Raw genomic sequence first — 14,885 nt, 5'->3', positions numbered from 1 at the left:
AGCTGCTTGGGAGAAGCCACTTTCTGGCCTTCTTCTAACAGGGGCCATTGAGCCCCTGGGCAGCAGCAGTGGCCAACTAGAGAACTCAGAGGTGATTAGTTTTAATCTCATCTATGCTCCTGACGATGTCAAGGTTATGCCAAACTCAGTTTCCAGACCTGTCCAAACGAGGCTGAGAAAATGGCATCATTTTTAAAGCTTTGTTCAGCTCTGTGCATCTAGCTAAAAATCAGTAGAGTCTGTTCGGTGGCAATGGGCCCCTCCATGGGACTTGGGTGGCTTGTTCCTATGCACACAGAGGGGAGATTCTTTCCAGAGTGACTTGGAAGGACTCACCTTTTCCTCTGCTGTCTGTATCTAGCTTTGACTCACTGTGTATCTGTCAGGACACTGATGCCTAGAGCCTCAGTTTCTGAGAATCACTATGGTTCCTAATTCAGTGAGCCAGACTAAGGGTTCTTAACCTGAGTGCTGTGAACTTTAGTCTGAGGCATTATTGATAAAATAATAAAACATTTTTCTGAGGAAGGATGCACAGACTTGACTACCCAAGGGGTCAATACACAAAATAGATAGAGAACCCTGGATCTAGACCTGTGCTAAGGAGCAAAGCCTAGCTGGTCTTCCTGGGAACTATATAACTTCCTGGTTGGGGAGCTTATTAAAGAGGCCCTAAAGGTGAACCCTGAGTGGGCATTCAGATGATTCTTTTCTGGCCCAACAGCTCCAGACTCTTCCTTTCCCCCAAACATCGGCCCCTGGCCAGAACTCCCAGCGCATGCGGCCCTGGGTGACCAGGGGACATAAGAAGTAAACCAGGGCTGAGATGCCTTTGGTGAAGCCAGGCACAAAGGGGCGGCCTGGCCCTTCCTGCTGTAGGCCTAAGCCCCTCTGGTCTCCAAAGCCCCTGGTGTGAAGGAATCTGAGTTCTAACTTTAGGTGGCTACGTGGCTGATGGCTGTTTGTGAATATCTCATCCCTACTTTGGCTGCCCAGCTGGTAGGAACAGAATGGGTAGTCATGGGACTGTCATCGTGTGCTGGCCAGGTTAACATGTAGCATTTCTATTACTATTAACAGACTTTCTGCTCCTCACTCCATCTGTTCTCTGAAATAATTGCAGTTGTACAGACCATGCCTTCGCTGCAGGCAAGCTCTGGGGAAGAGGATAGTGCTTTTATGAAAAAAAAAAGTGTTAAAAAATAACAGCAAACATGAGAAGGAGTGGGAATGTAGCTAACAGCAGGTTCCCAATTTCTTTCAGATTCTGGCCTGCAAAGGTGGTATTTTCACACTTGTTGGGGGTGACCAAGCCCAGCCAGATGGGGGTGATTGTCTGGGCTTAGTCTCCGGAGGTTGCTGTTGTCCCCCAGCAGAGTTAGTACCTGGGAGGCTAACAGCTGGGAGGGGTTAGGAGTTCCCGGGAAGAGAGAATGGCATTTGGGGATAGTGTAATGATCCTCCTGGCCAAGGACACTGAACTAGACCAAAACCTGGAAAAAAGTCTGGGAAATGTTAAGCCCGAGATGTGCCCTAGGAGATGTGGCTTTTAAGAGAGATTCTTAACTCTTTGCCAGACTCACCGGATGATCTTGGGGAAAGCCACTGGCCCACTTGGTGCCTCAGTTTCTCTATTTGTCAAATGGGAAAAGCATGTGCCCTTGCCTTTAAAGACTTCTGGAAAGGTGGTTGAGGCCTTTAGCATACTGTCGCCCTTACAAAGCATGTGCAATAATGACTAAGGTTCCAAGTCACCCATTCCTGCCTTACCTATGGAACAGCAGTGCTGTGGGAAGCTGAGCACCAAACTCACAGCCAGGAGCCCCAGCTTCCACTCACGCTGTAACCTCAGGCAGATCACTTAATCACACTGAGCTTCAGTCTCTTCAGCTACAAAATGGGGATAACAACACCTGCCCTACCTATCTCACAGGGGCACAGTGAACATATGTGGTTCTGAGGATTGGAAATGCTCCAAGTTGTGAGATTGCCTGCAATGGTAGGAGATCTGGGGTTTCCTCTTTATCAGATTGGGGGACAATGTGAGGCAAGGGAGGAAACAAGCATTTATCAAGTGCCTATTATGGGCCAGGCACAGCACTAAGTACTTTAGAAATATTATCTCGTTCCAGCCCATCTTCCACCTACTGAATCCAATTGGACTTTGTGTTTCCAAGCTCTTTCTATTAAAGCAAAAATGGCTGGCTCCTCTTGTCCAGAGACATGGGGCGGTGGCAGTTGGCCCTCAGGAGAGTGGACTTGGGGGTGAAGGGAGAATGTTAAGGGAATAAGGCAAGGGTTTCTTAGTCTTCCCAAATGTGTCTGTAGCAGGAGCCCAAGCAGAACATTGCTGGGACTGTTTCATGAATGCAATGATACAAATACTCAGGCAGCATACAGGTTTCCCCTTGGTTTTTCACTGGGGAAGAGGTAACAGAAATTCCCACTTTTATAGATTGTTATTCGTCTTTTGTTCTTGAAGAGGACCAGTGACATCAGGAGGGTGATGTCTTGACTTGCAAGTGAATTGGATTTAAGTGAGACAGCGCTGTGCTAAGTCACCAGTCCCACTCTCTCCTCCAGAATCATCCCACTTTTAACTTTCATTTGAAATAAGTTGGAGGTGGCAAGATGGTAGTAGTCAGTGTACAGGAATTTTCTAGCTCCAAGCAACAAACTAAATATTCCCCCAGGCCTTGGGTAGCACCATGACTGCCACCAACACCCCCACTCCTCAATTTTTGATTCAAAGGTAAATCTCAAACAATTGGCTAATATGTATATAATTATAGTTATTGACTTCTAATTCTAACAGCCTCAGTGCCAAAGGACTGCCAAAGAGTTATCCCTTCCCTAGGAAAACCTCCCAGGGGACCCAGAGAGCTATACACTGGTATATGATCACCAACAGCATGGCAAGCCTAACTCACTGAAGAAGAGGAGGAAAAAAAAACCACACCTGGTTTCTCTGAGAGGTTCTCGTGTCTTGATGCTCTACTCAATTTCTTTGAGGAGTAAACATGTACCCCAAGGGGGGATTTATTTAGACTTCCAGTAAGCCTTTGGTAAGAACCTATGCCAAAAGCTATATTTAAAAATTAAATCACTGTGGGATTCAAGCAAATAGTCCCATGTTTTTGTCACAGATTAGGAGCTGGTTTAGGAGCAGGACTCAGAGTACAGACAGAAAGGGGAACTTGTCTGGCCAGATCCTGCATGGACATTGTTTGGTCCAGCCTCACTTCACTTAGAGTCTTAGAGTTGTAAGGGATACTAAAAGCCATATAATCCAACCCTTGCCTGAAGCATTTACAGTAGCCCCAGCAAGCACTTAAACACCTCCCAGTGACAGGGAACTCATTCCCTTATGAGGCAGCCCATTTTGCTGTTGGACAGCTCTATTTATTAAGAAGTTCTTTATGGGGCAGCTAGGTGGTGCAGTGGATAAAGCACCAGCCCTGGATTCAGGAGGACCTGAGTTCAAATTTGACCTCAGACACTTGACATGCACTAGCTGTGTGACCCTGGGCAAGTCACTTAACCCTCATCTTCCGCCCCCCCCAAAAAGATTAGGAAACTGAGGCACATAGAAATTAAGTGACTTGTCCATGTTCACCCAGCTAGTAAGTGTCTGAGGTGGGATTTGAAATCATGGCTTCCTGACTCTTAAGTTCAATGCCCTCCCCATTATACCATGCTGCTTTCTGGGGCCAGGTGAAGCAAATTTAATCCTCCTTCTACATGACAAACCCTCAGACATTTGAAGACAGTTATCATGCCTCTCCCTCCCATGTCTTCTCCAATTCAGTGAGTGCTTATCAGGCACCTACTATGTGCAAACCTCATCACCAGATTCATTACAGAGAAGTGAATTTTTTGACCATAGCAATTCTAGAAGACCTTCTATTAAATCAGAAGAATAGTGATAGCCTTCATGGGTGAAGGGACAACTCACTCTGATAAAATCACAAGCTGCTGAAATGCTGGAATATGGACTAGAGACACAAAGACAAAAAACAATAGGCTGAACAGTCCTCATTCTTTCAACCAATATGACAGGGTTTCACCTCCTCTCACTGTCCTTAGTCACACTCCACTAGTCAAGTACCAGTTTGTCAAGATGCTTCCCAAAATGTGGTGCCCACAAGTCTGTGGTACAGATATGACCTGACTGGGGTAGGGCAAGTGGGACTGTCAACACCTTTGCAAGAGATTATGACAAACAGGAGAAAGACTGAAGTATTAGAGAAAGGTTAACATTTCCCCAATGTTTTAAAAAGGGAAGAGAATAGAAGGTTCAAAGTTTAGGCTAGTGAGCTTGACTTTGATGGCTGGAAAAATTTCGGAATGTCTTACTAAAGCAATGGTTAGTGAACATACAGGAAAGGAGGTGGTGATCACAGAGAGCCAGCATGGGTTCAGCAAGAATGAACCATGACAGAATAACTTTATTTCCTTTTTGATGGGCTACTAAATACATGGTAGAGCAGGAGAATCCTATCAGAATAGTTTGTCTGGATGTTATTTATTTTATCTTAATTTTATTACTAGCTTTTGCTTCTATGTCACTTTCATTTCTGAATATATGCTTCCCATGACCCTTCACCAGGAGGTTTCTTTGTATCAGGAAGAGAACAAAAAGCAGATTGGCAAAACCAACCAACATATCAACCATGTCTAACAATATATGGAATGATACCTCTAGTCATCTCCACCCCCTACCCACCTCTCACCTTTGCAAAAGAAGAAGGAAGGAACATTTTCTCAACTCTTCTCCAGGGCCAAGATTATTATTATAATGACAGTATTCAGTTTGGGATTTTTGTCCTTTTATTCACATTATTGTAGTCATAATGTTTACACACAGAGATTTTAACAAAGCATTTGATAGTGATGTCTCATACTATTCTTGTGGAGAAAATGGAAAAATGAGGGCTAGAAACTTGTACAATTAGGTACATTTGCAACTGGTTGAATGACCACTTCCAAAGAGTAGTCACTAAAGGTTTCATGTCAACTTAGAGGGATGTCTTAGAAGAATGCCCAGGGATCTATGATTGGTCCTGCACTATTTAACATTTTTATCAACGACATTGACAAAGGTCTATAGATGGCATAATCCAGTTGGCAAGAATCTGGGAGGGGTAGCTAACGCACCAGATTAAAAAATCAGAATTCATAGATTAAAAACTGGAATAGCCCAGAAAGGTAAGCTTGAGGTCACATAGTTACTAAGAAGCAGAGTAGGAAGAATAAGAATTCAGAAAGATCTTGATGGGCTCAGATATTGGGCCAAACTGAACAAGATGAAATTCAATATGAATAGATGTAAAAAAAACCTTTGGTGGGTTCAAAAATCAGCTTCACAAGACAAGTATGAGATGGGGGAAGCATGGTTAAGACAATGATTTGCCTAAACAAGATCTGGGGGTGTTAGTGGACTGCAAGTTTAATATGAATCAAAAGTGTGACATGGTATACAAAAAAAGTTAATTTGGTCTTTGGTTGTATTAAGATGGCATAGTGTTCAGTAATAAGGAGGTGATGAGTAGCCCTGCTTGTCTCCATTCTGACCAAATGTCATCTATAGCATTAGTCTTGGCATTATATTTTGGGAAAGAAGCATGTCCAGATGAGGGTGAGCAGGCTCATAAAAGGACTTCAGCACATGCCATGAGTGGATCTCATCTGTGAGATGTAGTAGGGATGCTTAGCCTAGAGAAACGAAGAGTTTGGGGGCAGGGCATGGTACCTGTCTTCTCATGTCATTGAAGCGATGTCATGTGGATGAATGATGGACGTGTTCTGCTTATTCCCAGAGGGTAGAACTAAGGCAGTGAGCAGAAATTGCAAAGAAGCGAATTTAGGCTTAATATAAGGGGAAACTTCTTAAAATAGACTGGGCTGTCTCCAAATAGAGTGGGTTTTCCCTCACTGGAGACTTTCAAACCAGGGCTTGTTGAATCCTTGTTGGGTATGTTGTAGACACTGTTCTTTGTCAGGCATGGCTTAGACTCTAGACCTCCACTGAGGAGCCTTCCAACTCTGTAATTCCGTGTTTATTTATAAGGTAGTTTAAAATCCCGTAGCCTCTCTGGCTGCCATGTTGTGCTGTTGATTTCTATTAAGCTTACGATTCTCTAAAAATCCCAGATCTTTTCCAAGTGAAATATTGTCGAACCATATCTTTCCCACGTTAAAAGTACAACTTGTGAGCTCTTTTTGGAACATTATTCTGTCAGAGGTAGCCCTGCCAACTTCATGTCATCTATAAATTTGATAAGCATGTAATCTGTATCTTCATCCAAATCACTGATTTTTAAAAGTTTGCCAGAACAGAGCCAATGACAGAATCCTGTGGCTACCTCTATAGGTTTCCTGCCAGGTCCTGATAGATGGGTTAATCAATAAAGGTTGGGTTTGGCTAGCAAACCAGTTCTGGATTCATCTAACTGTTCCAGCCTCTGAGCCAGATCTTTTTTGTCCACAAGGTTATCATGAGGGACTATCATATACCATGCTAAACTCAACAGGTAACAGTACCTCAAAGCCCATTCAGGAGTGCCCCCAGCTGTATACTCAAGGCTTGTTATCAAATTTATTGCACAAACCCACACATAGTAGATCTTGCTTTATCCTTATTGGAGCTCCACAGTATTTAAATTCCTTTTTTCTAGCTGCTTGCAATATTTTCTCCTTGACCTGGGAGTTCTGGAATTTGGCTATAATATTCCTGGAGGTTTTCCTTTTGGGATCTCTTTCAGGAGGTGATCAGTGGATTCTTTCAATTTCTATTTTAGCTTCTGCTTCTAGAATATCAGTGCAATTTTCCCTCACAATCTCTTGGAGGATGGTGTCTAAACTCTTGTTTTGGTCATGGTTTTCAGGTAGTCCAATGATTTTCAAATTCTCTCTCCTAGATTTATTTTCTAGGTCAGCTGTTTTTCCAAGGAGATATTTCACATTGCCCTCTATTTTTTCATTCAATTGGATTTGCTTTACTGTGTTTTGGTTTCTCATAAGGTCACTAGCTTCCATTTGTTCAATCCTAATTCTTAGGCAATTATTTTCAGCAGACAGTTTTTTAATCTCCTTTTCCATTTGGCTTTTCAAACTGTTGACTTTTTTCTCATGACTCTCCTGCATTGCTCTCATTTCTCTTTCCATTCCTTCCTCTCTTTCTCTACATCTTCATTCTATCTCTCCTACTTTCTCTTCAAAGTCCCTTTTGAGAGCTTCCATGGCCTGAGACCAGTTCATATTTTTCTTGGAAGCTTTGGATGTTGGAGCTTTGACCCTATTATTATCTTCTTCTTCTGAGGATGTATTGTGGTCTACCTTTCCCCCAAAGAAGTTTTCGAAGGTCTTCTGATTTCTCTGCCTACTCATCCTGGCTTACTGTTTCTTGGCTTTTTACTCCTTAAAGTGTAGCGCTGCTTCCCAGACACACCATTTGTGCTACAGCATGGCCCAGGGGGTGATTGGGCTTCTTCTCAGCCTGCCTGGCTTGTGAGTAATCACAGCCGCTTTCTCTTTGACCCGGAAACAGAAGTCTGATTGAACTCTGATTCTCTATGGTCGGAAGCTTGGCGTGCTTTTACCCTTCCCCCACTGGGCCACCACCACTCGATTCAGCCCACTGGTTCAGACCCAGGGCACTTTGCCCCAACTCCAGTAGATACTGCCTCCACTTCACCCCGGCCTACCTCTGAACCCCCTCACCAGTCTGTGATCTGAGCCTCAGAAGCTGCTGGTGCTGAAGACTCTGACATGTGCTGGAAGCACTGTCCCTGGCTGGGTCCGGACCGCGCTGAGCTATTCAGCCTGATCAGTAGGTGATCAGAATTGCCCTCTTTTGCAGAGAAACAGTCTCACTCTGTTCTTATGTGCATTAGGCTGTTCTGGGTTTTGATTTTTACCGCATTATTTGGGCGTGAATGGACGGGTTTATCTGGAGCTTGTGGGAGTCACAACCTCTCCACCGCCATCTTGGCTCCGCCCCCCCCCAAAACCACACATAGTAAATAGGAAAGAACCTCATTTATTCAAGCTGATAACAAACTGAAATCTAGTGTTATGCAGATGAGGATACCCAGCAAATCACAGAGTGAATGAGTTCTCTTACTGGAAAGAGAAAAGAGAGAGAAAGGAGAGAGAAAGAGAGAGAGAGAGAGAGAGAGAGAGAGAGAGAGAGAGAGAGAGATCACCTAAATTCCCTAAAGTCTCCAGTATGATAAACTAGGGATAGGGACATGATTGAAGTTCTGTCTCTTCAACATGTCATCTTCTTCCTGGAGTCTTTCTCTCCCTCCAGGGATCTCCCTGGAAGAAATACAAAATATCTCTCTTGAAACTGTAAGCCAGAAGACCAGAATCTCTCTTCTCCCAAGCTCTCAACAACTCCAACCCTCACACAGGCCTAAAGCATTGAATTACCAACCTCAATCAATAAGAAGGGTCTTATGCAAATGGTTTTCAAGTTCCTGGTTGCATTTTGGCATTTTGTTGACTTATCAACCCTGTTTAAAAAAAAAAAAAGCTGGTTTGGCAACATTGTTCTTTTTCTTTTTCTTTTCTTTTTTTTTTTTTTTTTTTTTGCAGGGCAATGGGGGTTAAGTGACTTGCCCAGGGTCACACAGCTAGTAAGTGTCAAGTGTCTGAGGCCGGATTTGAACTCAGGTACTCCTGAATCCAGGGCCAGTGCTTTATCCACTGTGCCACCTAGCCGCCCCCCTGGAGCATTGTTCTTAATGAATTTATTATCATCCCTTTTTGAGTATATAAAAGCTATCTTTTTAAATGATCTGTCTTTACTAGGAATCAACATCAAACTAAACTTTCAAAATTATACTTCTTACCCCCTTTAATAAAACCAAAATAATAATCACCCATCTTTCATCCTACAACATCTTTCCCATTTCCCGTGATTCCTCAAATATCACCAACAGTGGTTCAGCAATCACATCCATAGGATTTGTAATTAACTAGACCAGGTCATTGAAACTCATTGAGGCAATCTAGATTCTCTCTCACCGGCTCTTTACTTAGCTTGAGTTTCAATTCACTGCTAACCATTTTTTGTTCTATCCTTTTTATTCTTAATATCATTCTTCTTGATGACAGAAGCATAAGAGGAATCGAGTAGTTTTGTCTTCTCATTACAGACATTTCTTTCTTTATGTAAATTCACATTATGGAAATGTGACAATATAAAGAATTCTGAAAGAAATCCACATCTTCCCCGTCCCCCCCCCCAAAAAAAAACCCCTGTGTAAACTTTACAGTTTTGTGCTCTCTCTCATTGCTCCTTCCCCTGCCTGCATAGCCAGCCCAGCCCCCATGTCTGTCTTCCCTCCATCCACGCTTGCTCCGGTACCGTGTCTGTCACCTGTCCTCTCCTGTCTATGTCTATGTTCAACACCCATATATCTGCTCTCCCACGTGTTCTTCCTCTCAGTTCTGGCTATGTGGCTAATCCTGGCCCCTGCATGTTCCTCTTCCTGCTCTTGCTTCTCTGTCCCTGAACCCCACTGTGTCCTTGAACCATGCGGCAACCCCTCCCTCCACTGAAGCAAGGCCCCCTTCCTGTCTCCCTCCACAGGAAAATTTGCATTACATAAAAATTGCTGAGGAAGGGTCCACTCACATAAAATGAGAGCTATCGGTATTGTCTATTGTCATCATCTCATTCACTCCATCGGTAATCATATCTCTTCTTTCTTCCCAACATTACTTTTAAAAAAAAGCCAACAACGACCTACCCTTTTTGTTGGTTTAGCACACAAATTATGCAATCCTTGGGTAATTCTGGGATTTCACATTCCTATTTTTATAGGACCATGCCATTCTTTTGTATTCATTCTCAATCATTGGCCTGCTTCTATTGTATTTGTCTTTTTAAAAATTTGAACTCCTGGATTAATCCCTATGCAGTCATATAATTCTTTTTAGACCTTTCCTCCTTTTCTTTCTCATTATTATAGTTTGCATTTATGTTTTCAAATTCTCATTCTTTTGGGGGGGAAGGGCAATGAAGGTTAAGTGACTTAGCCAGGGTCACACAGCTAGTTAAGTGTAAAGTATCTGAGGTCATATTTGAACTCAGGCCCTCCTGAATCCAGGGCTGGTGCATTATCCACTGTGCTACCTAGCTGCCTCCTCAGATTCTCATTCTTGAGAGCCTCCCAACCCTCTTAAATCAACTTGCCTTTAAGATTATCGGGCCACAAAATTTTGCCTAGCTTTTCTTTGAATGCTTTGAAACCCATTCCCCTAATGTCTAGAGTAAACATCAATCCATGGCCTGCATTTCCTTCCCTGTCTTCCAGGAACCTTGTGATAGTGTGAGCATTTCTTCCCAAGATTCTGGTCATCCCTGTTTCTTTTACTAATTCCTTCTTATTGGCTTCAAAATCTGTTCCTCTTATCAATTCTTCAATATAATAGGGCAGGAAAACCAGAAAGGCTGAAGTAGCAAGGTTCCCTGAGAGAGATACAGAAGACCTTATGTCCCAGGCAACTCAAACCACCTTGACCATTATTTTCCTTTGGTTCCTGATGGAGACACCTTGAGCACAAGAGCCTTGGGAATAGCAATTTTTCCAGTACTAGTCTGTAAAGCACCATCCTGGGATGCCACTCCAGTGGAGATGTAGCCTTGCAATAACTCCTGCAGGTGCTGAAACCACAGCTGCTGAAGATCCAACAAAGAAAGTTCCTATGGCAAACAAATCAATGTCAGAAACTGTTATCATTTGATCCGTGGATGTGATATTTAGGAGGCATTCCCATCTGTTTTGCCACGACACCCTAAGGACTATGGGACCTTTCCATGTGTGCTTTCTCACCCATTAAAATGTAAGCTCCTGGAGAGCAAGGGCTTCCTGGCTTTTCTATGTGTATCCTGGTTGCTTAGCATAGCACTTTGCATATAGTAAATGCTTAATAAATGCTTTTCTCATTCATTCATATATTCAGAACTTTTAAGTGTCTGAGATTCATGGGAAGATCATTTCTATCTGGAAAATAAAATGGCAAATTAGTTATTTTCTCATCTTCTCTGCTCTTAACTGAGGGATATATATGTATATACACACACACATATATCTATATTACAGCAAAATAAATGAAACTTCCTCTCATAATTATTTGTATGTCCTCTTTTCATGCCAGTTTCTGATCTGCTACTGGAACTCATTAGCCCACCCCTCCAGAAAGAGGAAATGTATAGAGTAGGCTCTTAACATAATATTCCTTCTTTTTTCCCCTCTACTAATTAAGGATTTCCACTGAAGTGTATGTCTTTTTTTATATTTGATACTATTTCACTGCCCCTTTTATCCAATCTTGTGTTAAACCTCAAGCTCAGTGTATTTATTACCCACTGTTGACCTCTTTGAGCTCTTGGCTGAGCATTGCTTTGGTGAGAATGTTCTAATGCTTATCTGCCCTACAGTTGCCATCCGCACTGAGAAAGCATGAACCTTCAGGGACTGTGTCAAAGGGATGGCTACCAAGATACCATATTGAAAAATCTGAGCATGCTGCCTATTACTGTGTGACATTTTCATGCATTCACTGACTACGTTCCATACAGTCATTAATGATTTTGCCTGCGAATTTGGAATCATGAACTACAGCAAGAAGAGTCCCCTGCAAATGTCAGGGGGTACAACTCAAAAAATGTTGGGAACTTGTAAATCCTGATCTTGAAGCAAATACACTTATAAACTGGAATTGGGGGTCAGGCCTTTGAGTAAATGCACCATGGGAAGATTCTTTAAGAACTCTTCTTTACCTCTCTTTTTTTTTCTCTCTCCTTCCACTTTCTTTATGTTTCTTGCTCCAAGCAGGGGCATAGTTCTTGATATTGGAATCTGGCACAAGTATAGTCAGTACAACATCTGGGACTAGACCTGTAACAATCTTGCTCTATGGCCTTGAGTGAAATACATTCATAATCACAACAAAAAAACTCATTGGTGGGGGGAGGGGGCAGCTAGGTAGTGCAGTGGCTAAAGTACCGGCCCTGGATTCAGGAGGACCTGAGTTCAAATTTGACCTCAGACACTTGACACTAGCTGTGTGACCCTGGGCAAGTCACTTAACCCTCATTGCCCTGCCAAAATAATAATAATTATAATTATAATAAAAGAGACTGTAGACAATATGAAATACTTGGGAGTCTACCTGCCAAGACAAACCCTGGAATTCTTTGAACACAATTACAAAAAACTCATTGGGTAAAGTACTTTTCCATTCTTCTGTGCTATGCTGGATATTCTGTAGAGGCACTGACCTTCCTTTCCCTTATGTAAAGCAGGATGATTAGTAGGAAGCTTAATGAACTTGGAGCCAGGTGAGATGGACTTGGATCCTGACTCCCAACACTCCTTAACTTCTTTGAGCTTCAGTCTTCTCATCTGTAAAATGAGAAAAAAAATATCACAAGGATCAAAGGCGATAATATATAGAGAGGGGAGAGGGATTTGAACCCATGTCTTCTTGACTCTAAATTCATTGCCCTTTCCACTATACTGTACTGTCTTTGGGAACTACACAGTAGTAATAGATGATGAGTTGTGGATTTTTTAACAAGGTGTTAATATTCAGTAATCCCTTTACAAGTATGAATACTTCTCTCTGATTGAGTCAAAAGATGCAACAGATTGGCTGGACTGAAAGTTGGCCATGACTCTGGAGGCTTTAAATAACTCAGTTCTGAAGATAGGTTCAAAGGTCCTGGAAGAAGCTAGTAGTCAAGGAAGAACCCAACTCCTCATGGGGGGGGGGGAGGGGAAGGAGCATGTGTAGAAAGGAAGAAGGGGAAGAACAAAGGTGTCTAGCTGTGAAGCTCTTTACCCAGAGGGAGACACATACCCCATCCAGCAGTTGAAGATTCACTTTCAGAGAGTTTAAGGCACAGTTGAGGGGGCAGAGATATACAGAGAAGAGAACCAGCTGTGGATTTATGAGAGTCATTGTGCTCTATAAAGAGCAGAATCCTGGGAATCCAGCGGAGATGTTGTGACCCCACAGGGAAGAAAAGACTTCAAGGCCTAGCAATATGGGAGGAGTGGTTAGCCTTGACCACGTGTGTGCCCCAAAGAGAATACCCCAAGTTTATGGGAGGAATGATTTGCCACTATGGTTCTTATTATATCCTTTTAATTAGTGCCTTTGCATTGTGTGTCTACTGGCTAACTGTCAAGGGAAAGCACACCAATGGGGGCTCATGAGCTATAATGTTTAAAGCCTACCCTAGAAGTCACCTTCTAGGAACCCGATCTTACCACTTTTAGTGCAAGTTAAGGGAACATCTCAGAAGAGAAACTACACATGTAAAGCACTTTGAAAACCTTCAATCACTACGTAAATATTATCATTATATAGTTGCACTTCTCCCCCTGGGAAAAAAAATAGAAAAGAAAAAATCCATAATCTTTCCTGATCTTTCAGCACTAAAACTAAGAACCTAAATTCTGAATTTCTCTCACTTTAGAGACTTCTGTGTTATCACTACAGGTACAAAACACTTTATCCACAAGGCTATATATAAACAAGAGATTCAAAGAGAATTTTGAGAGATTAGAGAGTTTATCTTCTTGCCTCTGGGCAGACTCACACTCCACCAGTCCCTCATCCCTTCCTTTAGAATTCATTTGAAAAGGTAGTCCCATCTAGGTGCTATGTGGCATAGAGAAGTAGAAACTCACCCCTTGCCTTCCAAGGGCTGACATTCTCTGTTGAGCAGTCAGAACAAGTTCACATGGAACAGTTAGAAGAAAAGAATCTCTAGAGAAGCAAAACCCTACAACCTGCCTTAGTAACACATGTTTTGCTCCATGCTCTCTGTGCTTATAGATAGGTCAGAATTGCCAGAAATCAGTTGCATATGTCTGGACTATTTAAAAAAAAATTACCTTCTTCCTCTACTCCTTTTCTGCCTGAAGTAAATGCTCCAGTGATCACAAAAGAGGGCTGGAGAAGCCTGGGACAGACTCCATGGAGCCTAGCGAGGAGTTAACTCCCTATGCCCCATTTCATCTGGTAGGAGGGAGAAAGCTGAGGTGGAAACCCTCCCAGCATTTGCGAGGGTGTTTGGGAGCTCCTGTTGGAGGATGTGGTTAGTGGCAGGGCTGGGAACCAGCTCCCTAGGCACCCAGAGACAAAAGATGCGAAGGTCCAGACCACAAAAGCCCATTCTTTCCTGCTGAGCTCTTTGAAGGGGGATGGGCAGCAAAATCAGGAGATGACCTGGGGCAAACTTTAGGATTAGAGGAGTCAGGAGGCTTCCAGAAAACATTGGACAGCCATCTCAGAGTCACTGCAGGGCTGGAGCACTCTTGCTAGCTCACCAAGAGGGGGGACCATCGCCACAGAACCAAGGGGTGCCTTTGTCCCTATTAGGGAAACACTTCTTGGAAATGGGAATGACTTGCCTGGGCATTGTTTGATTCTGGGGGAGGACTGAGGCTCCAGGAGACCTTTCAGGTGATTTTAATTCTGCCTCTCCAGTCCAAATGGATAGATACGCACTCCTCCAGAGCGCTCCTCTCTCCTCTGCTCTCCTTCCTCTTCCCTCCATTCTTCCTTCTGTCCCAGCCTCCCAACCTCATAGCATTCAAGTCTGGCCGTGGTCATGAGTAGGGATTTAGGAGGACCCATCCCCATCCCATCTTTTTCCAGCCTGAGCCCTGCACTTGGGTGCATGCTGAATATGTATTGACTTAGCACTCAACCACCCCAAATTCTCTTGGACTCTGTCCTGGATTGAGGCAAAGCTCTTCAGGTCTGTAAAGGACTGGTAATGCTCCCCTACTCCAGGTCATCTCTGGTTAAAAGATGCCTGGGGGGCAGCTAGGTGGCACAGTGGATAGAGCACC

At 43.2% G+C, this 14,885-nt stretch overlaps 1 protein-coding gene and 1 long non-coding RNA gene across 6 annotated transcripts in view; one reads left to right on the top strand and one right to left on the bottom strand.

Annotated features, from left to right (window-relative positions):
- PEBP4 (phosphatidylethanolamine binding protein 4) overlaps positions 1-14,885 on the top strand; it is a 390,774-nt gene that overhangs the window by 239,636 nt on the left and 136,253 nt on the right. The gene's annotated exons all lie outside the window — the stretch shown is intronic.
- LOC122742314 lies at positions 8,026-14,103 on the bottom strand. Its single transcript, XR_006354912.1, has 4 exons — positions 13,923-14,103; positions 12,299-12,422; positions 8,441-8,519; positions 8,026-8,322 (listed from the first exon to the last, which is right to left on the bottom strand). It is a non-coding gene; the product is annotated as an uncharacterized LOC122742314 (long non-coding RNA).

Source organism: Dromiciops gliroides, chromosome 2, assembly GCF_019393635.1.
Source record: "Dromiciops gliroides isolate mDroGli1 chromosome 2, mDroGli1.pri, whole genome shotgun sequence".
NCBI lineage: Eukaryota > Metazoa > Chordata > Mammalia > Microbiotheria > Microbiotheriidae > Dromiciops > Dromiciops gliroides.
The sequence above is the reverse complement of the archived record's forward strand: the minus strand, read 5'-3'. Positions and strand labels throughout refer to the sequence as shown.